The 24445-nt window shown below is 45.2% G+C and overlaps 1 protein-coding gene across 1 annotated transcript in view; it reads left to right on the top strand.

Annotated features, from left to right (window-relative positions):
- LOC144492818 (connector enhancer of kinase suppressor of ras 2) overlaps positions 1–24445 on the top strand; it is a 751457-nt gene that overhangs the window by 303963 nt on the left and 423049 nt on the right. The gene's annotated exons all lie outside the window — the stretch shown is intronic.

Genomic DNA, 24445 nt, shown 5'->3' with positions numbered 1-24445 from the left:
TGACGTGGAGATGCCAGTGTTGGACTGGGGTGGGCACAGTAAGAAGTCTCACAACACCAGGTTAAAGTCCAACAGGTTTATTTGGTAGCACAAGCTTTCAGAGCGCTGCTCCTTCATCAGGTGAGTTGTGAGTTGGGTTCACAAACAGGGCATATATAGGCACAGTCTCAATTACAAGATAATGATTGGAATGCGAGTCTTAACAGATAATCAAGTCTTTACAGGTACAGACAATGCAAGGGAGAGAGGGTTAAGCACAGGTTAAAGAGGTGTGAATTGTCTCAAGCCAGGACAGTTAGTAAAAATTTACAAACCCTGGCAAGTGGGGGTTACAAATAGTGTGACATGAACACAAGATCCCGGTTGAGGCTGTCCTCATATGTACAGAATTTGGCTATGAGTTTCTGCTCGGCGATTCTGCGTTGTCGTGTGTCTTGAAGGCCGCCTTGGAGAACGCTTACACGAAGATCGGAGGCAGAATGCCCTTGACTGCTGAAGTGTTCCCCGACAGGAAGGGAATCCTCCTGCCTGGTGATTGTTGAGCGGTGTCCATTCATCCATTGTTGTAGTGCCTGCATGGTCTTGCCGATGTACCATGCCTTGGGACATCCCTTCTGCAGCGTATCAGGTAGACAATGTTGGTCGAGTCGCATGAATTTGTACAGTGTACCTGGTGTTCTCATGTCAGATTATGGCACCCGTGTTGATAATCCGGCACGTCTTGCAGAGGTTGTTATGGCAAGGTTGTGTGGTGTCGTGGTCGCTGTTCTCCTGAAAGCTGGGTAGTTTGCTGCGAACAGTGGTCTGCTTGAGGTTGCATGGTTGTTTGAAGGCAAGAAATGGGGGTGTGGGGATGGCCTTTGGAGATGTTCGTCTTCATCGTTGACATGTTAAAGGCTCTGAAGAAGATGTCTTGGCTTCTCCGCTCTGGGGAAGTACTGGACGACGAAGGGTACTCTGTTGTCTGTGTCTCGTGTTTGTCTTCTGAGAAGATCGGTGCTGTTTTTCGCTGTGGCACGCTCTCCACCTGCATCCCCCACGACGACAGTATTGCTGCAACTGCCTCAGTACTCAATGCCGACAACTGCCAATCTCCAGATGCAATTCTACAACTCATCCGCTTCATCCTGGACCACAACGTCTTCACCTTCAACAACCAGTTCTTCAACCAGACACACAGAACAGCTATGGGAACCAAATCCGCACCTCATAATGCCAACATCTTCATGCACAGGTTTGAACAAAAACTCTTCACCGCACAGGACCTTCAACCAACACTATACGCTAGACACATCGATGACATTTTCTTCCTTTGGATTCATGGCGAAAAATCACTGAAACAACTACATGATGACATCAACAAATTCCATCCCACCATCAGACTCACCATGATTCACTCTCCAGAATCGGTTGCCTTCTTGGACACACGCAGCTCCATCAAGGACGGTTACCTCAGCACTCCACTGTACCGCAAGCCCACGGATAACCTCACGATGCTCCACTTCTCCATCTTCCACCCTAAACATGTTGAAGAAGCCATCACCTATGCTTAAGCCCTCTGTATACGCAGGTTCTGCTCAGATGAGGAGACATCTACAGACGCTGAAAGACGCCCTCATAAGAACAGGATATGGCGCTCGACTCATCGATCGACAGCTCCGATGCACCACAGCGAAAAACTGCACCAACCTCCTCAGAAGACAAACACGGGAGACGGTGGACAGAGTACCCTTCGTCGTCCAGTACTTCCCCGGAGCGGAGAAGCTACGACATCTTCTTAGGCGCCTTCAACATGTCATCGATGAAGATGAATGTCTTGCCAAAGCCATTGCCACACCCCCACTTCTTGCCTTCAAACAACTACGCAACCTCAAGCAGACCATTGTTTGCAGCAAACTACCCAGCTTTCAGGAGAACAGCGACCACGACACCACACAACCCTGCCACAGCAACCTCTGCAAGACATGCCGGATCATCGACACGGATGTCATCATCTCACATGAGAACACCATCCACCAGGTACATGGTACATATTCATGCGACTCGGCCAACGTTGTCTACCTGATACGCTGCAGGAATGGATGTCCCGAGGTATGGTACATCGGCGAGACCGTGCAAAATCTACGACAACGGATGACTGGACACCGCTCAACAATCACCAGGCAGGAGTGTTCTCTTCCTGTCGGGGAACACTTCAGCGGTCACGGGCATTCTGCCTCCGATCTTCGGGTAAGCGTTCTCCAAGGCGGCCTTCAAGACACACGACAATGCAGAATTGCCAAGCAGAAACTGATAGCCACGTTCTATACACATGAGGATGGCCTCAACCGGGATCTTGGGTTCATGTCACACTACCTGTAATCACTTTCCTGGGCTTGCAAAATCTTACTAACTGTCCTGACTTGAGACAATTCACATCTCTTTAACCTGTGCTTAACCCTCTCTCCACTCACATTGTCTGTACCTGTAAAGACTTGATTACCTGTTAAGACTCGTATTCCAACCATTATCTTGTAATTGAGTCTGTGAGCCCTGGTTGTGAACCCAACTTGCCACTCACCTGATGAAGGACCAGCACTCCGAAAGCTCGTGCTACCAAATAAACCTGTTGGACTTTAACCTGGTGTTGTGAGACTTCTTATTGCCAAGAATATGGGCATGGGCCTTCATGAATGGCAATTGTGAGGCTATTTCAGAAGGCAACCAGGAAAAGAAGAAACCTTCAATAATACAGTGTCTTTCACTTTCTCATATGTACCAAAATACTTCAGAGATAATTAATTGCTCATGTGGTCACAACAGGCAGCCAGATTATGCACACCAAGGTCCCCAAAACAGCAATAATGGAATACAGTGTTCTGTATGGATTATAGTTACCCAATAAAATACAGTGCCCAAAATAGAACTTTGGATCTTAGATTACAGAAGGGGGCTAATCCAGTCCATCATATCTGTGCCGATTCTTTGTGAGAGCTACTCAATTACTCCTGCTGCTTTGTTCTTTCTATATAGTCCTGCAAATCTTGCTTTTACATTGCTGGTGCCATGAGTTCAGTTCCCTGGATATCCTTCCGGGTTCAACTCAACCAACAGGAAACAGGAAGGTACCATCTTGCACCACGAGTACAAACGGCATATATAGACACAAACTCAATTCCAAGACATGGTTGGAATGTGAGTCTTTACAGGTAATCAAGTCTTTACAGATGTAGGCAATGTGAGTGGAGAGAGCGTTAAAGAGGTATGAATTGTCTCCAGCCAGGACAGTTAATGAGATTTTGCAAATCCAGGCAAGTCGTGGGGGTTACACATAGTGTGACATGAACCCAAGATCCCGGTTGAGGTCGTCCTCATGTGTGCGGAACTTGGCTATCAGCTTCTGCTCAGCAATTCTGCGTTGTCGTGTGTCGTGAAGGCCACCTTGGAGAACGCTTACCCGAAGATCAGAAGGCAGCTCATCACTAGCTTCTGAATGGCAACGAGGGATGGGCAATTATTGCTGACCTAACCAGTGAAGCCCACATCCAGTAAATTAATTTAAAAAGTAACACGTTAGTTTACTGCTTGCTTCTGCTCCCCACACTGACATTATCGGAAGCTATTTTCCCGGGTCTCCTGCATGGTTCTCTGAGCTCACCTACTGCCTCATCCACTTCGGTGGTCCCCAGAAAATCCAGCCCAGTATTTCGGCTGAGGCCTAACCCATGATTAATACAGGTCCAGTAGAATTTAGTCGTCTTTGTATTCTCGGGATGCAGTTTTCCCAAAATTGCAGTGTATTGAATCAGGCGAGAAAAGCTGAAACTCGCCGTCTTCACTGATTCCTTTTCTCGCCTAATTTAACGGCACTTTGTGCAATTTCAGAGTGCAGGCCAGCATGACACAGCCAGCTGGAGGGACGGAGCCTAAACATGTCGGCAATGCTGGGATTCTGAGACCGGGGCATCCATTTTAAAGGCCCCCCCCCGTCAGACATTGGAACCCCTTGGTGGATTAGGGCAGCACCCTTCAACCCCACAAGCAGAAGGTGACCCTACCCAACGGGGGAGGGTAACCCACCCTGGCATTGTCCTCTCTGTGCCCCCTGGCAGTACCCCCTGGGTAGATGTTATGGTGTCAAGCCCAGTAATTACAAGTAAATTTACTAAAATACATGTAAATCAGGTTCTGACCAGATTATGTCACCAGCGGGGGAGGGGGGGTGGATCTCGCCGGAGCAAATCCCATTTCTGGCTGCTCGTGGAATTTAGCGGCCATTGTGGGATTTGCGTTCGTTGCCAATAGATTGCACCCTATGTCTATATTGATGAACACCTCAACTGATGAAGGAGCAGCACTCCGATAGCTTGTGATTCCAAATAAACCTGTTGGACTTTAACCTGGTGTTGTGAGACTTCTTACTATATTGATGAAGCCCAAGATCCTGTATTAAAGAGGTCCATCAGCTTATTATGCCACCAATAATTATTGATTTATTCAATTCCCAGGTCTCTGTTTCAGCATCCCCTCTAAAATTGTATTACTGCCTTTCCTCATTTCACCTTCCGAAATGCATCACTACATCAAGCTTAAAATGCATCTTGACATAATGCTTCAAAAAGACGGTAGTGCACCAGAGTGCAGAGCTCCAAATAGAACAGGGAGCTTTAAGTAAAATATAGGACTCTAAATATGCTATAGTGTTTGAAATAGAGTATCTGAAGCCCAAAATTAGAACCTGGAACTCAAAATAAAATATAGTATGCAAACTATACAGTATATTGCTCTAACCCAAAAGAGAATATTGTGCTCTAAATATAGTTACTTGAAATTGAATATAGTGCTCAAAACGGAATGGATAATAGAATACAATGTAACCTGGCGCCTAAAACGCAGAAGCAGGCCATACTCCCCATTTGCTCTATGCTAGTGTTTCTGCTTCACATAGAATCCCCCCATCCCTTTTCAGCTAACCCTATCAGTATATCCTTTTAGTCTTTTCTCCCTCATTTGTTTATCTAGCTTCCTTTTAAAATGCATATTTAATGATAATGAATTCTACATTCTCATCAATCTCTGGGTAAAGTTTCATCTGCGTTCCCTGGCAGATTGATTAAGTTTTAAATATATGGCCCCTAGTTTTTAAATCACTTACAAATGGAAATATACAGAATCGCAGAATCACAGTACTGTTACAGCACAGAAGGAAGCTATTCGGCCCATCGTGTCTGCACTAGCTTGCCAAATGAGCATAATGACTTTGTGCCATTTCCCTGCCACTTCCTTGTACCCATGCACATTGTTTCTATTCAAATACTCATCTAATGCCCACTTACATTACTCAATTGAACTTTATGTAGGAAAGATGACACCAAATGGGTTGACAACAGTCTTTTATTCTAGGAACATATGAGGTTTAATACATTCCAGCATTTAAGCAATAATTTACAGAAATGGAACAAAGGTTTCTTTCTGTTTGGGGCGTGTACCCTGGAGACTCTGCAGTGATTGCTGCCTCCAACTCAATTTAGAAAATGTCTCGCCGAGAAAGGTTTCCGGGCAGCAGAGCTCATTTTGTTTCTGGAGCCAGAGTAAAGTTGTGGAGGGTTAAAAGACCAAGCCATGCACAATGCTCAAGTTCTTTAGGCTCAGCCCTCACAACCTCCATTTTCAGGTGCAATCCTTCCCCACATGGGTTTTGTCCTTGCATTGCTTCGAGCTTTCTTATTTGGTGTGAACTAAAAGGTTGCAGCTTTGTCTATGGTGCTTTGTAAGTTCAGTGTTAATGAGATGGCAGCAAGGTTGCACTCTGAAACACCTGAGGGTGGCACAGTGGTTAGCACAGTTGCCTCACAGTGTCAGTGACCCAGGTTTGATTCCCAGCTTGGGTCACTGTGTTGAGTCTGCACGTTCTTCCCGTGTCTACGTGGGTTTCCTCTGGGTGCTCCGGTTTCCTCCCACAATCTGAAAGATGTGCTGGTTAGGTGCATTGGCCATGCTAAATTCTCCCTCAATGTGCCCGAACAGGTGCCGGAGTGTGGCGACTAGGGGATTTTCACAGTAACTTCATTGCAGTGTTAATGGAAGCCTACTTGTGACATTAATAAATTTTAAACTTCCGTGCTCATTGTGCTGTAAGCTTCGTTCTAAAGAGGAAGAAAACAAGCATAGGCAAACAGAACTTAATATAAAACTGTAATCTGGCAAAATTTAACACATAATAAAAGGAATTATATTTAAACACCTAGTGAACCCATTCATCATTTGAAAGACCTCTATCAGGTCAGTTTGCAGCCTCCTCTCTTGTAGAGGAAAAAGCCCCAGCCTCTTCTGTCTTCCTGGACGCTATCATCTCATGGTCTTGGTACCAGCCTTCTAATGTAAGCAGAACACTGCGGCTGGAAATCTGAAAATGCTGGAGATACTCAGCAGGTTGGGCAGCTTCTGTGGTGAAAGAAACTGAGTTAATCTTTGAAGTTGTGACCTTTCATGTAAGTTGTTTTTCCACTTCCTTTATTGCCACTATATCATTATTCTAAAATGATGATTACAGTCATTCACAGTCTTGTAAGTGTCGCCGAACCAAGGTTTGATACAAGTTAAACATAATAAGGTCTCTACACTTCAATTCTATCCGTCAAGAAATGAACTCCAGTGATTTGTTTGCTTTTTCTATAGCTTAATAATTTGTGTTGTTAGTGATTTGTCGTACAGTACCCCAGGTTCCTCTTCTCCTCAACTCCATTTAGGGTCTTATCCAAACAATGCACATCCTCTGTATTCTAACCGAAAAGAACCAGTGGAATTTTACAGCTCCTTCCACCAGCGATATTTTCTGGTCCCGCCGAAGTTGATGGACCTTATGATGGCTCGCTGCATTTTTCGTCCCTGTCCTCACTGTGACAGGGTCATTCATTTTCACCCCTGCACTTACACCCATCTGTATGAAATTATTTTGCCCATTACACACCCATTCTGCAAATTTATGAGCAAGAATGGTGGCACAGTGGTAATGTTACTGTACTGGTAATCCAGAGGTCTTGATGAATGCTCAGGAAACATGAATTCAAATCCCACCATGACAGCTGGGAAAGTTTAAATTCAATTACTTAATAAATTTGGAACAAAAATGATGCAATGCTAGTCTCAGTAATGATGAAACTACCGGACTATCATCAAAACCTATCTAGAACATAGAACATTACAGTGCAGTACAGGTCCTTTGGCCCTTGATGTTGTGCCGACCTGTGAAACCAACCTAAAGCCCATCTAATCTACACTATTCCAATATCATCCATATGTTTATCCAATGACCATTTAAATGCCCTTAATGTTGGCGAGTCCACTACTGTTGCAGGCAGGGCATTCCACGCCCTTACTACTCTCTGAGTAAAGAACCTACCTCAATTTAAAGCTATGTTCCCTCGTGCTAGCCATCACCATCCGAGGAAAAAGGCTCTCACTGTCCACCCTATCTAATCCTCTGATCATCTTGTATGCCTCTATTAAGTCACCTCTTAACCTTCTTAACCTTCTTCTCTCTAACGAAAACAGCCTCAAGTCCCTCAGCCTTTCCTCATAAGACCTTCCCACCATACCAGGCAACATCCTGGTAAATCTCCTCTGCACCCAGTTCAGTTTTGGTTAATGGTAGCATTCCCCAGGATATTGATAGTGGGGGATTCAGTGATGTTAATGTCACTGAATGTCAAGGGGAGCTGATTAGATTCCCACCCATGGAAGATAGTAACGATGAAAGGTCACAATCTGAACCATTAACTCTGTTTCTCTCTCCGCTGATGCTGCCTGACTTGCTGAGCATTTGCAACATAAAATTATGTGTTTCCATGCCCATATTTGACCTGATGCCCTTAGATTTCACAGGTCTGGTGTCAATCTTAAGGGACTCCCAGAGTCACTCCCTCCTGACTAAATAACAGAGCACCACCATCTCTAGTGGATCTATAGGACATGACAAACACAAGGATAGTGATGGAGGAGTCTGAAACATTGGCTGTATGGTACGATTCAGTGCTAAAACTGTATCAGGCAGCTGTTTCACTAAGCTATGGGACAGCTCTCCCAATTTGGCACAGCTCTCCAGATGTTAGTGAGGAGAACTAATCAGCTCCCCTTGACATTCAGTGACATTAACATGGCTGAATCCCCCACTATCAATATCCTGGGGAATGCTACCATTAACCAAAACTGAACTGGAACAGCCCTATAAATGCAGTGCCACAAATGCAGGTTGGAGGCTGGGAATTCTGTGGTAAGCAGCTCACACTCTGGCCTCCCAAAACCTGTCCGAGGTAAGTGTCAGGAATGTATTGGAGGATTTTTTATTTGCCTGGATGAGTGCAGCACCAACAACGCTGAAGAAGCTTGTCACCATCCAGTCAAAGTAACCTATTTGGTTGGCACCCAGTCCACCAACTTAAAAATTCACTCCCTTCATTGGAGGTGCACAGTGGCAGCAGTGTGCACTGTTTTCACCAACACCTTTCTACCCACCTGGAAGAACAAGAGCAGCAGAAGCATGAGAACATCACCAAGTTTCCCTCCGAGTCACACACCTTTCCAACTTGGAACAATATCACCATTCCTTCACAGGCGGCATGGTGGCACAGTGGTTAGAACTACTGTCTCAACGCCAGGGACCCAGGTTCGATTCCATGCTAAATTTTCCCTCAGTGTGTACCCAAACACGAGCCAGAGTGCGGTGGCTAGGGGATTTTCACAGTAACTTCATTGTGGCATTAATGTAAGCCTACTTGTGACACTAATAAATAAACTAAAAAAAAAACTGTTCTTAAATCAAGATCTTGGAACTCCCTCCTTATCAGAACAGTGCTATACCCGCATCATATGGACTGCAGCGGTTTGAGTAGGCAACTTCTCAATGGCAGTTAGTGATGGGAGATTAATGCCAGAATCACTCACTCCCCATGAATGAAAAAAAACAGTTTAATTGTGTTATTTAGTATTTTGTTACAATCTTCCTTTGTAATAATTACCTTCCCAGTTTGTTTTCATCCATATACAGTGGAGCCCCGATTTAACGTGCCCCAATTTAGCGCAAATTCGCATATAACGCGATGGTGTCATTGGACCCTTTTTTTCCCGCTAATAATTGGCAAATTTAGCACGACCCCGATTTAGCGCGACTCCGCTTTTTTCACGACCCCGCTTTTATGGACCCCAACCATCGTGTTATAACGGGGCTCCACTGTATTTAGAAACTGTGCTTCCAGTCCTCAAGCCCAGGAAGGCGATTCTTCCAAAAAAATTCTAAGTGTCGAATTTGCGTAAAAATTGGAGTAAATCCTGCTGATTTTTTCAGTGGGAGTTTCAAAATGAATCTCCCACACTCTGTGCACTGCAGAGTGCACTAGCGTGAATCATGTGAAAAATCAGGGGGGCGGGGCCTATTCCCACTGGGGAATTAGCAGGGTAAGCATAGCGCTGAGTGGGACACTGCATGCGCCAATCTGTCAGCGCTGAGATCAGTATTTGCACAGTAGACCCGCACTGCCAGCCTCCCGATTGCTGGCCAGCCCTGCAACTCATCATCTCATGTCCGGGCCAGCCTCGACTGCCCCTGGCCCACCTCCATCTTCAACCCCCACTCCCCGCAGTCACTGCTCACTGCCCAGTGAGCAGTGCCAAGGTGTCCCCTTGGGCATTGCCACTTTGCCCCTTTGGCCAGGCTGGCATTGCGAAGCTGGCAATGCCCAAGGGGCACCCCCCTCGATGGCCCCCCTTCACTCCAACGGGGTCAGGCTGCCAGCTCCCTGCAAGTGGGGAGCTATTGTAAATCCCACTGGAGTAAAACACTCTAGATGGGATATGGGAGTGAGGCTAGTGGGCCCGGAGACTTCAGTCCTGAGCCCGCTAATGATATTCAAATCAGCATGAACAAAATTTATTCAGCTCCTTGCCGATTTCTGGCGTGGAGCTGGCAATGCCAGAAATCCGGCGCCCGAAGACTCGTGGAAGCCGTGGCACCCAGCGGGATGCCTGCCAAACAGCCTCCGCTTAAGTCTCCCAACTGGGAGAATCGCCCCCACAGATCTGGATTATAAACTATGAATACTGGTATCGCAGCACTGATCCCTGTTTGGAATGCCACTTCTTCTTATCAGTCTGAGTGACTGTACCTAACCTCCTCTCTGTTTTCCACTTTGTAGCCAGCTTGCTGCCACCTATGCTGCCACTTGTCCCCTGAGTCCACATGCCACTGCCTTTTCCTAAGTCCATTGTGCATTATGTTATTAAAAGCCTGCTAAAAATCCAAATATATTACATCACCTACATTACTCGATCCATTCTGTCAGCTCTTCAAATAATTCGTTAACGTTCGTCAAACATGATCCTCCCTTCTGAAACCTGTGCTGACTATACTTTATTTAACTTGTGGATCCTGGATGCTTTGCAGTCACATCTTTGCATAAAGATTCTATTATCTTTCCTACTTCCATTGTTAAACTAACTTCTTAGATCCCTTGGCTTGTTAGCCCATAGAATTCCTATCGTGCAGAAGGAGGCCATTCGGCCCATCGAGTTTACACCGACCACAATCCCACCCAGCCCCTATCCCTGTAGTCCCATGTATTTACCCTGCTAATCCCCCTGACACTAAGTGGCAATTTAGCATGGCCAATCTACCTAACCCGCACATCTTTGGACTGTGGGAGGAAACCGGAACACCCGGAGGAAACTCATGGAGACACGGGGAGAATGTGTAAACTCCACACAGACAGTGACCCAAGCTGGGAATCGAACCCGGGTGCCTGGCGCTGTGAGGCAGCAATGCTAACCACTGTGCCACCATACCGCCCCTGTGTTCTTCCCTTTTTAAGTATAAGAATAGTAATAGATCTCAATAAGATATAGTGCTCAAAGCAATGTTGTGCTCTATAAATGCAACATAAAACACAGACTATAATACGGAACTCAAAATAGATTATAATGGGTTTGATCGTAATGTTCTGGATAGAATATGGAGCTTGAATTACAATATAATACTCATACTACACTGCAAGATTCTAATGAGGCAACATTCCTCTAATTAGACCAGAGTGCTCAAACTCGAATGTAGAATTCCAAATTAAACTTAGAGCTCTGAATAGTATATAGTGTTTCAAATAGAATCCAGATCAAAATATACTGTTCACTGATATACGTTTCCCTAAATGGAATAAAAGTTGCTCTCAGTCGAGTTTCGTGGAGGAAATAGATTATTGGGCTTTAAATAGGTTGCATTTGTTGAAATAAGATATGATTTTTAAAATAGTAGTGTCCAAAATGTAGTAGATTGTTCACTGTCTTGGATGCTTTAAAAAGTGTTTTCCCAAAGTCATCCATGAACAGTGTATTTTGTCGGTGTGTATGTGCACATTTTACCCATGGAGTGAGTAATTCAGATTTAAAATAATCCCTTTTCACTTAAAAAGGAAAAGGTAAGATTATTTCACACTAAGACATACACATAGATTATTTACAAGGAAGATAAAAATGATACTTATGAAAAAAATTGATTGGTTCAGTCTCTCTATTGTTTGATGCAGGACTGATGGTGAGATGGTGCATTGTCTGAAGTGAAGATCATGAGGTTGTACTGTTGTCTCTGCAGCTACAATTTACATTCTTACAATGAGGCATCAGCAATCTTCATTATCTGGATGAGACGACAGTGAACCATAACTAAATTAAGGGTTGTCTTTTGTCCTTTGACCCAATTCCAAATCCACAACTCTATCTGGTAGCTTGGAGCCATTTTGAAACAGTCTTTAAACTCAGTCCAAAGGTTTTTTAAAGTGTAAACTTTAAAACAGTTTTTCTAAAGGTTTTTAATATCATAACAGCACACCATAACACGCACAGTAGAATACAGTATTCTCAAAGCAACGTTGTCCTCTTAATAAAATATAGAACATAAGAAATAGGAGCAGAAGTAGGCTACAGGGCTCCTCAAATTTGTTCTGCATTCAATATGATCCTGGCCGACCTTCTGTCTCAACTCCATCGTCCCAGTCATTCTTCACACATCAGGTTTGCGAACTGTATTAGCGGAATGCCATGTGGATCAGTTTGGCACAACTCCCCAAGTATTAGTGAGGACAACTTTGTAGGGTAAATGTTTGTCATTTCCAGTGCCGAGGTTGATGCTGGGTGGCCTGTCTGATTTTACTATTAATCAACTTTTCTGTTGTGTTTTGCAATAAACAGATGGACAAAATACATGTCTGAGGCAAGATTTTACAATATACAATTTATTTGTCTTCTATTTCATACTATCTCTATTAGTTGAGGAAGTAGTTGTGGATGGCATAGTTAGCAATGGGGAAAGTTATGGTATGAGGCAAGTACAGTATTTAAGGGAACTGTTAACTGGCAAGCAATTGTTTCAAATTCAAGCTAGACAGGTTGACTCTGGTCCAGGCATAGCCATGGGGAATGAACAAGGGAATGGTGATTTCCGCAAGCTTTTGTTTGGTTGGAAAAGGCACAATGAGTGAGCATGCTCCTTCTGTCTCACAACACCATGTCCAACGTTAGATGTGATTCTGCATTTGGACAACACTGACTAAACAATCCTGATTGTGCTAAGAATTACATTGAAAACCAGTTTAAGATTGTCAGTCGGGCTTGCAGTGTGGCTCACTAATGCATGCTAGAAGCTACATATATTCACACAGAGCTCTGTCCTTTCAGCTAGTGATGGTGATGTCTCTAGTTGTCTCCCAGAACACATGGCCTCTCAGAGACATTGAAGTCACTAGCGGAACTTATTTGACACATTTTATGTACCGAAGGGGTGTTATTGGCTGTCAGCGGTAGAGAAAAATACATTCATAACAAGTCTTCAGCATGTTCACATGATGTTCGATTTTGGAAAAGAAAGTCGAACACTATGTAAGATAAAACAGACCAAGTTTCTTACTACTGGCAAAGAACAATCTCATACCCTTCGTACTTAAAACTCATCTAACAATGGTTTCCATTTGTGATAGATTTAGGTAAGTTTTAATCATTTTCTCATGATATTTGGGTTTTTTCCTTCATCATGTAATGATCCTTGATGTTCATCTCACGTAGCGAAACTTGATAGCTGATAGGTTTTTCAAAATCATGTGCAACAAAAATGGCAGATGTTAAAATCGGAAATAAAAACAGAAATTGCTGGTCTCAGCAAGTCAGGCAGCATCTGAGGCATGAGATAGATCGAGTTAATGGCTAAATTTTGACCCACCCCCACCCTAGGTCTATAATGGAGGTCAGGGAGATCAGAAATACTGGCACTGGAGATTTTCTAGTCGACCTCTTGTTTTTCAATGTGATGGCTGGCAGATCAAAGGACTGAAGGTGGACACCCGGTATCAGGCCAAAGTGTCAATGCTCCGAGCAGACCTAGAGGGCCCTCCCTGCCTGCCTGTGTGAATTAAAACAAAGTCCACCCTGTAGAGAGGTTTTTCCCCAACTCCACAGTGATAGCCAGGTTCTTTTTTTCTGTTTTTATTTACAGTTTGTAAATTGTGTCCAAGTCAGCAGCTTCTCGTTGAAGCAACCCCCCAGTCACTTACCTCTGAGTCTGGAAGGCTACAAATTGACCCTTCTGCTTCAAGAGCCTGCCCACCATCCTTAATTGGACAGGGAGCCTGTCTCTGTACCAACTAAAAGGTGAAAAAGGTGAAAATTCTAACTTCAATCTATTCTTACTGGAGGTGGTTTCAGCAACACCTGTTTCGTTCCTCCAATGTTTCATTCAGTGGGGCGACGTTTGATTGGAGCCCCTTCTTCTTTGGTAGGAAGTTGCTCATTGTTGATGCTTGATCAATTATTTTGATATGATCTTTGCAGGTTTTATAGATTGCTTTTCTATCCATTGATTACATGTTCTTACCTCATGATTTACCCATCATTCACAATTGTAAGATTTGAACAATGCTACAGGTGATTTACAGGTATACAGAAATGATGCTATAAATGTAATGTGGGCAAAATGCTACAGGGATGTGAAATGACTGTTATGGACAGGAGAGGTGAATTTAGACTACCCTGATTTCCCCATTCTCTACCCATCCACATACAGAAAGATGTTTTTATCATGATTTCCCTTTTATAAATAGTGGTGTATTTTCTCCAACCCTTAAATTTGGAAATGTTCCAATCCTCTATTAATCATTTGTACAGCAAAATTGAGGTGAGATAAAAATACAAGTTTTACACTCACACATTCTCACACACACACGCATACGTGAGAGGTTTCACAACATCCACCCTTTTTCACACTCACACAATAAATGGGGATAAGGAAGAGGGTTCAGGGCATGACCACAACAAAATACAAGTTGGGTTTTTACATGTTTCCAGAGTCCAGAATCAGAAGTCAACTGAAATGTTCCTTCTGAGGGCAGGTTGACCGATTATAGAATGTCTTCTCAGAGCAAAACTTCCATGACAAGAGAAGGCATATAGAATGAGTCAGTCTGGAGGCGCAGTGTTCCACTGATCCACTTCAGATCAGCCATGATCTTATTGAATGGCGGGGCAGGCTCGAGGGGCTAGATGGCCTACTCCTGCTCCTATTTCTTATGTTCTTATGTTCCGAGGTGACAGCAGGTTTGATGAGGCTCATTGTTGTTTCTGCTGCTACCAGCTTGATGGTAGACAGCACAGGCTGTTGCCTGAAGTTCTATTCATCTTGGAGGTCAAACTTGACTTGAATTTAATTCCTCAGGATGATATTATAATACAGCTTGGGAAATGACATGTGCTGCACTTCTTTGATGTTGGACACAGACAGTATATTCTCATGGCTGGAATCTTGAGGTGTTTAATTGGAGTCAAGATTTCTTTGTTCTTGGAGATACAGGTTTTGAGTCGGTGAACATCTCTCTCTCTTGTTGAGACCATTGTGTCAGAATTGCTAATGCTTTGGCCATTATAGGGGATTACAACCTCCAAACGTTTTCCTTTGTTCAAAGTTAGCTGGAACAGACTCACCATCCCCGTGGCCAGTGTTACTTTGAAACTGCTGCAAGGCATCAGGTGACTGGTTGAACCATTTTGTCTACTCAGCCATTGTCCATTTTGAAAAAACACAAAATATGACTTTTGAAATAGTTCAACGAAATCCAACTGATGGATTTTTTTTATCCTTCATATCTTGATTGTGACATAATGGACAAATGTGTGCTAGAAGCAAGGATTTCATTTATATGTCACAGGTAGGTAGATGCAGAAGTCCCTTCAATCCAGTTGAAAATACAATTGGTTTGCAAAGACGTAACTGAGAAATATACACGTTATAGCTGCTCATGTTGTGAAGCCATTTTACATTCTCTGAAGTTTCAACTTAATACATCACCTTACAAGTCAAACTGTAATTCCAACTGGTGGTATCATTTGGTATAATAAAAGCAAAATACAGCAGATACTGGAAACCTGAAACAAAAACAGAAAATTCTGGAAAAACCCAGCAAGTCTAACAGTATTTGTGGAGAGAGAAACAGAGTTAACATTTCGAGTCTGTGTGACTCTTCAGAGTTAAAGAGTGAGAGAAATGTGATGGATTATACATTATTTAAGAAGGGGTGGAGGAGCTGGAACAGAGTAGAAGGTCAGTGATTGGTGGGAGCTAGGACATTATTTGGTAGTTCTATTTTTGTCTCCTGTGTGACAACTTGACATTAAAACTGTTAATTTGAATAAAAAATAAACATAACCTCTTAAACTGCTTTTCTGAGAAGAAATTAATTTTGTAATTGTAATTCTAGATTTGTGATAATTATTATGAGGTTTCAGTCCTTTGTGCTAAAAGCTTCTGTGTCTTATTTTAGTTTTCAAGAGGTAATTTATGCTTTTTGTGTTGTGATACCATTCAGCATTGACTTGATTAAGATTGTTTGTGGCAACAAATAAACACGTAATTGTAGCAACATAGATGCAGCTCAGTAGAAACAAATTTCTTTGCTTTAATTCCTCAAACATTTTGCACGATAGAATTGCTGAGTTTGGAAACAGAACCTAAATAACAAAGACACCTATGTAGCTCAGCCTTCAACACCATTATTCCTACGAAACTCATCTCCAAACTCCGTGGCCAGGGGCTTGGCTCCTCCCTCTGCGACTGGATCCTGAACTTTTCATCTCCCACAGACAACAATCAGTAAGGATAGGTAACAACACCTCCTCCACGATCATCCTCAACACCAATGCCCAACAAAACTGTCGTCCTCAGCTCCTTACTATACTCCTTATACACCTATGACTGTGTGGCCAAATTCCCCTCCGACTCGATTTTCAAGTTTGCTGATGACACCACTGTAGTGGGTCAGATCTCAAACAATGACGAGACAAAGAACAGGAAAGAGATAGAGAATCTGATGAACTGCTGCGATGACAATAATCACTCCCTCAATGTCAACAAAACAAAGCAGATAGTCATCTGCTACCTTAATTCGATGACTATCTGCCCCTGTCTACATCAATGGAGATGAAGTAGAAATGGTCGAGAGCTTCGGGTTTTTAGGTGCCCAGATCACCAACAACCTGTCCTGGTCCCTCCACTATAGTTAAGAAAGCCCACCAACGCCTCTACTTTCTCAGAAGACTAAGGAAATTTGGCATGTCTCTCACCAACTTTTACAGATGCACCATAGAAAGCATTCTTTCTGGTTGTATCACAGGTTGATATGGCTCCTGCTCTGTCCAAGACTACAAGAAACTACGAAGGGTTGTGAATGAAACCCAGTCCATCACTCAAACCAGCCTCCCATCCATTGACACTGTCTACACTTCCCGCTTCCTCGGCAAAGCAGCCAGCGTAACTAAGGACCCCACGCACTCCAGACATATTCCCTTCCACCTTCTTCCATCGGGATAAAGATACAAAACTATGAGGACATGTACCAACCGACTCAAGAACAGCTTCTTTCCTGCTGCCATCAGATTTTTGAATGGACCTACCTCGTATTAAGTTGATCTTTCTCTACATGCTAGCTATGATTGTAACACTACATTCTGCACTCTCTCCTTTCCTTCTCTATGTAAGATATGCTTTGTCTGTATAGCATGCAAGAAACAATACTTTTCACTGTCTACTATTACACGTGACAATAAATCAAATCAAAGTCAAATTTTGTTGGCCGTAGCTCAGCAGCAGTGTGACTGCATCGAAAAGGTTTACATAAAACATTAGGCATGATATAAGGTTTCTTTTGTTGCCTATTTCAAATTGGTAGCAAATCTGAGACTCAAATCTTAATAAGGAGTAATCAGTGATTAGAGTACTAATCTAGGGAGTGTTTTGCTTAAAGCCATTTTACAGCAGTGCCATATCAGCTGTGGACAAGCATAATACTGAATCAGTGTATAAATATAAAATAATGCAGACAGGTTGATCAAATTAACCTACAAATGGACTTTATTGAGCTCCATTTTAAGTTGTTTCCCAATGTAAGATGGATTTTAATGTTTTTCCCAACGAAAACAGCCAAACTGTGATTTTGCAAAACTTGGAATTAAAACAAGTTTTCGTTGTTCCTATTTGGTTTTCGCCTGGTTCCCATATTTGAATCTAGCATTAAATTCAGTGGGCTGGCAGTCAGATCTGCCAACCTGCAACCGACTGAAAAGCAAATAGTTTAAAGGACTTTGAGATTGCATTGAAATAACAATATGGACAATATGAGGCAGTGCCATGTTTTTATCTACCTTAATTCTTGCCCAGTGGATATGATAAGTAGATCTGCACAGTATTGGAGTGAGACCAGCCTTGGGATTATTTGTGGACTGTTATTGTTTAACTTAAATGGTCAAAAGTAATGATCATGATAATTTGGTGACAGTTAATTTTATGGTTAACTTTGAACAGAATTAAACCAAAATTCTTAACAAGTCCATTTTTATGATCACTTGCTTAATCCTAGAAAGTACCAACTGTAGCTTCATCTTAAAATCAAAAGCATGCTTTGACTGTACCTGGTGTGGGCCAAGTTACTGATCTTTATCCTGTCATTCAGAATAATCGCAGAATTGAAGGTAGTTGCTTCAAACATAGGAACAAAGAACAAGATGAAAGACTGAATCACCCAGTGTTGCTCTCTCTCATTTTCCAGAACTAAGTTGAGTACTTGGCAAAGACCATTGACATGTTCTTTCAGCTCAGGAATCATGAAGGTAGACCCAAAAATTAAGAGCTCAACACTAATTTTTGCTGGGTCACGAACAAAATCTACTATCTATATTCAATTACAATTCTTGTGTCTGGAAATGGTATGACATTCTGGGCTCAAATTATGGAGCTATTGGGCGGAATATTCCCACCACGTTGTGCCCATTTTCGGTCTCGACAAAATGGTACGGTGGGGTGTGAGGCGATTAGCCCGATCTGCATCCATTTTCGCGCCAGTTCCCACTTTACAAAGGGAAAAAAATCAGCACGATCGGGAGCCCGCCCAAAACAGGCGTGACGTCAGTTTAAATATTTTTGTATTCATCTCAATGCAATTAGCGAGCTGCACACCCCAACTCATGAGGCTGCTGGCCTTTACCATCGTGTTTGCCCTAGCCGGATCGGTCTGCAAAACACCTCCTCTTTAAAAGTCAGCTTCTGGCACTCCATCAGTGAGGGTTAGTTGTGGGGGTGGGGGGGGGGGATGGGGGTGCTGTGTTGCTGGGAAGTTGTGGGGGGATGAGGAGGCTGTGTTGCTGGGGGGCTGTGGGAGGGGGGTGGAATGGAGGGCTGTATTGCTAGCGGGGCCATTGGGGGGGGCGGGGGGAGGGATGGGCAGTATGGGCTAGGGCCACGGGAAGCAGGCCACCCAGCAGGAGTAGGAGGAGGAAGAGGAGGGGGACAACGGCGAGCAACACCACCCAGGTGCTGGAGGACTGGCAACAAGGATCAGGCATGTAACGGCATCGAGGAAGGCCCTGATCACCAGGTGCTTTTCTCACTAGGGGCCTATGTTGCTGCACGTGGGTTCCATCCCCCCCCTCCCCCAAAGTCCAACCATCTCCTGCAACATTCTAACACCAGAGTTGTGGGCGTGGGTATGCTGTATTAGCAAGTTTCTTTGGCAGGCAGGAGGGTGATGATGATTGGCTAAGCACCATCATGATGATGCCCTGGTGCAAACTAGTCTGACTCCTACCTGAGCTCCACATACATGCCGGCATCTGGCCCACATCTGTGTAGTGGGTAAGGGATTAGTAAACCCCCATACAGGGCCCCAGGGCAGGGGAGGTGGGTGGGGGAGGGGAGGGATTCTCTTGTGGGCTCTGGGGATGCCATGCCTTCATTTTCTCTTGACGGGCCTCCCCCACTGACATCAACATGAACCCTCCAGTGACTGTCAGGGTAAGATAATTCCTGTTGGCCGCAAATCTGAGACAAATTAGTCACAGGTGGATGGTGAAAAAACATTTATTGCTGACAACAAAAGTGTCTAATTGATAAGTGCTAACATAGAAACATGTGAACAGGAAACATTAAAGTGCTTAAATATCTATCTAATTAGCGCTGCCCTTCACTTGTGCCATCTTAGTGCTGCTACAACTCCTTAACCTTACGTGGCCTACCACTGCATCTTGGTGTCTCCCAAGAATGTACATCGGAGGTGGAGGGGGCCAGCTTCCTACCACATCCCATGGCCTGTGATGACATTCGCAGGCATCCTCTGGAGGGCCTGGACCTTGAGAGCCCTGTCCGGCTTCCAGGTGTCTGGGATGTATCCATGACACTCTCTTCATCTCGCTGCCCCTGGAGTCAGAAAGTGTAGCCACAGCCACAGTCTCCTGGCTTGAAGGCCACCCTTGCTGTTGCCACCCTTGCCGTGTTGGCCTGGAAACCATGCATCACAGGCAATAGCTGGTCCACCTGAAAGGCTTTGGGACTTCTTCCAACAGCCTCACAGTCCAGTGTGGCCGTCAGCCCCTCCTGCATTCCCTGGCTCTGTTGCTGCATCTCTAGCAGCTGAGGGAGAAGTGATCTCAGAGGCCCAGGAGGTAGCCTGGTGCCAGCTGAGTCCTCGCCTCCGCAGGCCCCCCCATACCAGAGGCTTGGACATTCCCTCCTCCACCCGAGGTACATCAGCAGATGTGTCGTGTTCACCAGAGAGTAACCCAGATGCCTCACCACTAACTGGACCCACCAATGTGAGGGTCTCTAGGACGGTGAGTTGTGAGGTGGAAGCTGGCGCCAAAAAAGTGCCGTCCTTGGAGGTCCCTTCATCCGCTTCCTCCGAGGAGTCTTCGGAGCTGTCAGGTGCTGGTTGGCGTGGGCAGCAGTGGGAACCACGAAGCCGGATGGCCCCGGAGCATCCGGGTCCCTTCCTGTTACACAGGACACAAGGTTAAGGAGGGAGAGGAATCCGGGATGCAAGAAACTTGCTTGACATTTCTCCATTGAACATAGAACAAAGCACAAAGAAAATTAAAGCACAGGAGCAGGCCTTCAACCCTCCAAGCCTGCAACGACCTTGCTACCCATCTGAATTAAAACCCCCGACCCTTCCCGGGACCATACCCTTCAATTCCCATCCCATTCGTGTATTTGTCAGGACGCCCCTTAAAAGTCACTATCGTATCTGCTTCACCCGGGCAGCGAGTTCCAGGCACCCACTACCTTCTATGTAAAAAAAAACTTGCCTCGTACATCTCCGTCAAGCCTTGTCCCTTGCACCTTAAACATATTCCCAACTAGTAATTGACTCAAATTGAGTGGAGCATTGACAGGTGCTCACTTCTCGACTCCAGCCCAACCATGCTGTCACCAATGGTCTGGATATCCTCCTCTCCCTGCAGCTCCAGCACGCGATCCTCAAAGGGGGTGAGGACTTGGAGGTCAGGCTCACCACCCTCTGTCTTTGTCCTTTCCCGGCAGTTATGGGCATTCTTCTCCTGTGTAACAGAAGGAGCCATGAAAAAAATGATGGTATGACTCCTGGTGACCCTCAGAGGGCAAGCGCTGTGATACTCTTGGAGGGTAGAAAGGAGGTATTAGGGGGTCAGGGGCTGCAAGCATGCAGGGTGCTGTGGTGGGGGGATCTGGGGTGATTTGGGGGAAGATGCTAGATGGGGTTAAACGCTCATCCTTGCTATATGGATGAGGTCATGGACCTTTTTTCGGCACTACTTCCCTGTTCTTTTGGCCGGTGCCATGGCACTAACGGAGGTGGCCACTGCCTCCCAGGCTGTTTTCCCATCATGTATCTTTGGACAACGTCCTGCTGGGGGGAAGAGGGTGCCCCGCTTTGCCACCACAGTGTCCAGCAGCCTGGTCAGGTCTGATTCCAGAAATCTGGGGCTGCCTTCTTCGACGACATTTCTTCCTGCACTGCCTGTCTGTCTGTCCATCCTTGGGGTTTTTATGGAGCAGATCAGCTGCAGGCAGTTTGGGAGAGCATCCCAGCAAGTCACATGCAGTTTGCTTGTTACCATTGAGGGGAAGGCAAGTGAGCACTTGCAGGTGTGCTGATGGGGTGGTGGGTTTTTTGTGCCTCTATGACGATTGGGGGTAGGGGAGAGAGAGGGAGGAGTCGGACAGCCATCGGAGTCGGGGGGAGCTGGGGGCCATGTGCAGGTGGGTCTGAGGTGAGGGAACGGGGGGGAGGGGCTGCTGCCACTCTGCCTGCGGTCAGCAGGGGAGAGGGACGGGCTGCTGTCACTCTGTCTGCGATCGGGCGGGGGGAGGCATTATCGGTTTGGGTGGTGAGGCCACGATTGGTCTGGGTGGGGGGATAAGGGGATAATGTTGGGGGGGTGTCCAATGTCCGTGGGGGCCAGGGGGAGGCACTATCCGGCCTGGGAGTGATCTGGCAGGGGAGCTGCATTAATTAAGTAATTTTTTGCGCATGCGCAGTTGAAGGCTCCGATTTGGAGCTGCTGGCTTTTGGGTGTGTTAAGCCCCACCCAGCAAAGGGGGGTGGGGGTGGGGGCCTGAAAACACGCCCAAAAAACCCAGTTCCACGCCAGCCCGACACTTAGGGCCCGAATTTACCATTGCGTCATGTCCATTTATGGCGTCCGCACAGATGCCCACTTTACCAAGGCCCGAAACGGCATTTGCATGCATCTAAATTGAATTAATGGGCTGCCCACCCAACTTTACCAGCATTTCCCCCTTTACCATCACGTTCGCCTGTCCAGATTCAGCGCAAAACAGACCTGCTTGGCAAAGATCTGTTTTGGGCGCTTCAGCTTCTGAGGAGGCAAGTTCAGAGCTTCCAATAGCTCTCTAACTCAGATAGGTGGTGGGGGAGGGAGGCGGGCCAGATCATTCTCTGGTGGGGGGGGAGGGAGGAGGAGGTGGGTCAGATGTATCTCTGGTGGTTAGAGGGGGGGTGGCGAGGAGGAGGGAGGCCAGATCGTTGCCTGGTAGGGGGATGGGGGTGGGGGAGGCCCAATCATTCTGGAGGGGGTGGGCGGGAGGCCCGATCATTCTCTGGTGCGGGGGGGGAGGGTGGGAGTTAATTCTATCCCATCACATTTCTAATTCTGATCATTCCTGTTATAAATGCTACTTCGATTATATTTCACTTGTCATGAACGTTGGTTTTTGTCCCTGATACCAGCAAGTTCAGCAGAAGCATAAATTATCTTATTACCACTTCCCAAATTATCTTTTAAACTTGGAATTGCAGCTCTTAGAATTTACTGCAAATTGGCTTTTGCTAAACACAATTGCAAAGGTTGTTGAATCAAGCAACAGTTATTTGTACATGCACCTATATGTTTCATTACACAACTTAAATAAAGGTCTGGATATGTACCTCAGTGGATTTTGCAAGTACAGGCAGCAGAGAGAAGGAATTCCACACCTATAATAGTGCACGTGCACTTAATTAGTGAAACTGTCAAAGTACTCGGTTGTGAGTATGTGAAATATACTGGGAGGGAGGCCAGATGGATCTCTGGTGGTGGGGGGGGGGGCAAGGACATGGGGTGTCCGCTGCCACTCTGGGGCGATCGGTGGGGGGGAAAGGGGGCAGAGGTTCGCAATCTGGGTTGTGTGGGTGGATAGGGGGGAAAGTTATGTTGTAGAGGTGGGGGTGATGTCTGTGGGGGCCATCGCTCCCGGGCCGTTTATCCGCTTTTTGCGGCCCGGGAGCGATGTGACAGGGGCGCAATTTTCAAATTTTTTTCCTCACTGCACGTGCGCAGTTCAGAGCTCCGATTGTTTCGGGCGCACTAAGCCCCGCCCACAGCGTGATTCAGACCCACTTTTTTTTTCAGGCTGTGTGTGTGTATGGGGGCGCCTGAAAGCAAGTTTCCAAGTTGGACCTGAATTGCGCACAGATTCAACACTTAGAATGAAAATGGTAAAATCGGGCCCTTAGACAAAAAGTGGTAAAATACCGCCCATTGTCTCAATATGGGAAACTTGAAGTGAAGTCGTTCCACTTTACAAATTTACACATGTTTACAGTTTGACACAAATAAATAGAATGCCTAATAAGATTAATTACATGTTAACACAAGTTTAAAAATTTACAAACAGTAATTTGGATGATCACCAAAGTAATTAGATGTTAATAAGGCTGTGTGGCATCCTAACAGTCATTTAGGAATCCATGCACCGCTTAGAAAAGCCCAAGCCATTTAATGGTGCTTAACTCACTAACAACGTGTTCGCACTACACATTTAACATTAGTTCAAGACCGTTTTGGCTTCATACTTAAATTGACCTTGTGTGCTGCAAATTGAATGTCGCTCATACAGTGCAATGAGACTATCACCCTCAGAGTATTCCACTTTGCTTTGCTTTGGCATCAGATCAGACCCTGGCACCAAATTCTACACTTCAGTAATCCTTCAGTAGGAAGTGAAATTTCTTTGTATCCATACTAAACTCGTATGAATACATTGTAAGAAGTTATCTGGCTGTGATTCTGTCCACTGAGGTAAAAATAGTATCACTAATATTGTTTCTTTAAGATATTTCAAACATGTCACAACAAAAAAAATTGACCAGTCTTGATGACTTTGCCTAGAGCAATATGCTGCAAGGTCACTTACTGTAAATAAACAAGACAGATCTTCTTGAGTTCTCTGCCCACAGGCAGGTGCATACCACAGCAACACAACCCCCACCATGGATAGGGCAATGAGACAGTTCTTGAATCCATCCCAGCTGGAACGGGGAGCGAGCCCTGTGCTACTAGCAGCAATTTAATCCACACTGAGCTTGCAGCCAACTAAGCCAACAGGACCCTTTCATGGAGTCTAAGTGGATTTAAATGCATGTTCTGGGCAGGCGCTATGGATAATGATGGTAGAGGCTCCCAGTTCTTTCCATCACACAGTTGACCAGGAATCTCTCCCACTCTTATCGCCTGTCATTGGCGTGCGATGGAAGGATTTACAAGTTGATACTCCATCTCTTTGGCCATTTGTGAAGGCACCTTCCTTAGCCATCAATCCCTGGAGTAGGACATGAACCTGGAGCTCCTGGTTCAG

The sequence above is a fragment of the Mustelus asterias genome, chromosome 4 (assembly GCF_964213995.1).
Source record: "Mustelus asterias chromosome 4, sMusAst1.hap1.1, whole genome shotgun sequence".
Classification (NCBI taxonomy): Eukaryota; Metazoa; Chordata; class Chondrichthyes; order Carcharhiniformes; family Triakidae; genus Mustelus; species Mustelus asterias.
This window is presented reverse-complemented; position numbering and strand designations above follow the sequence as displayed.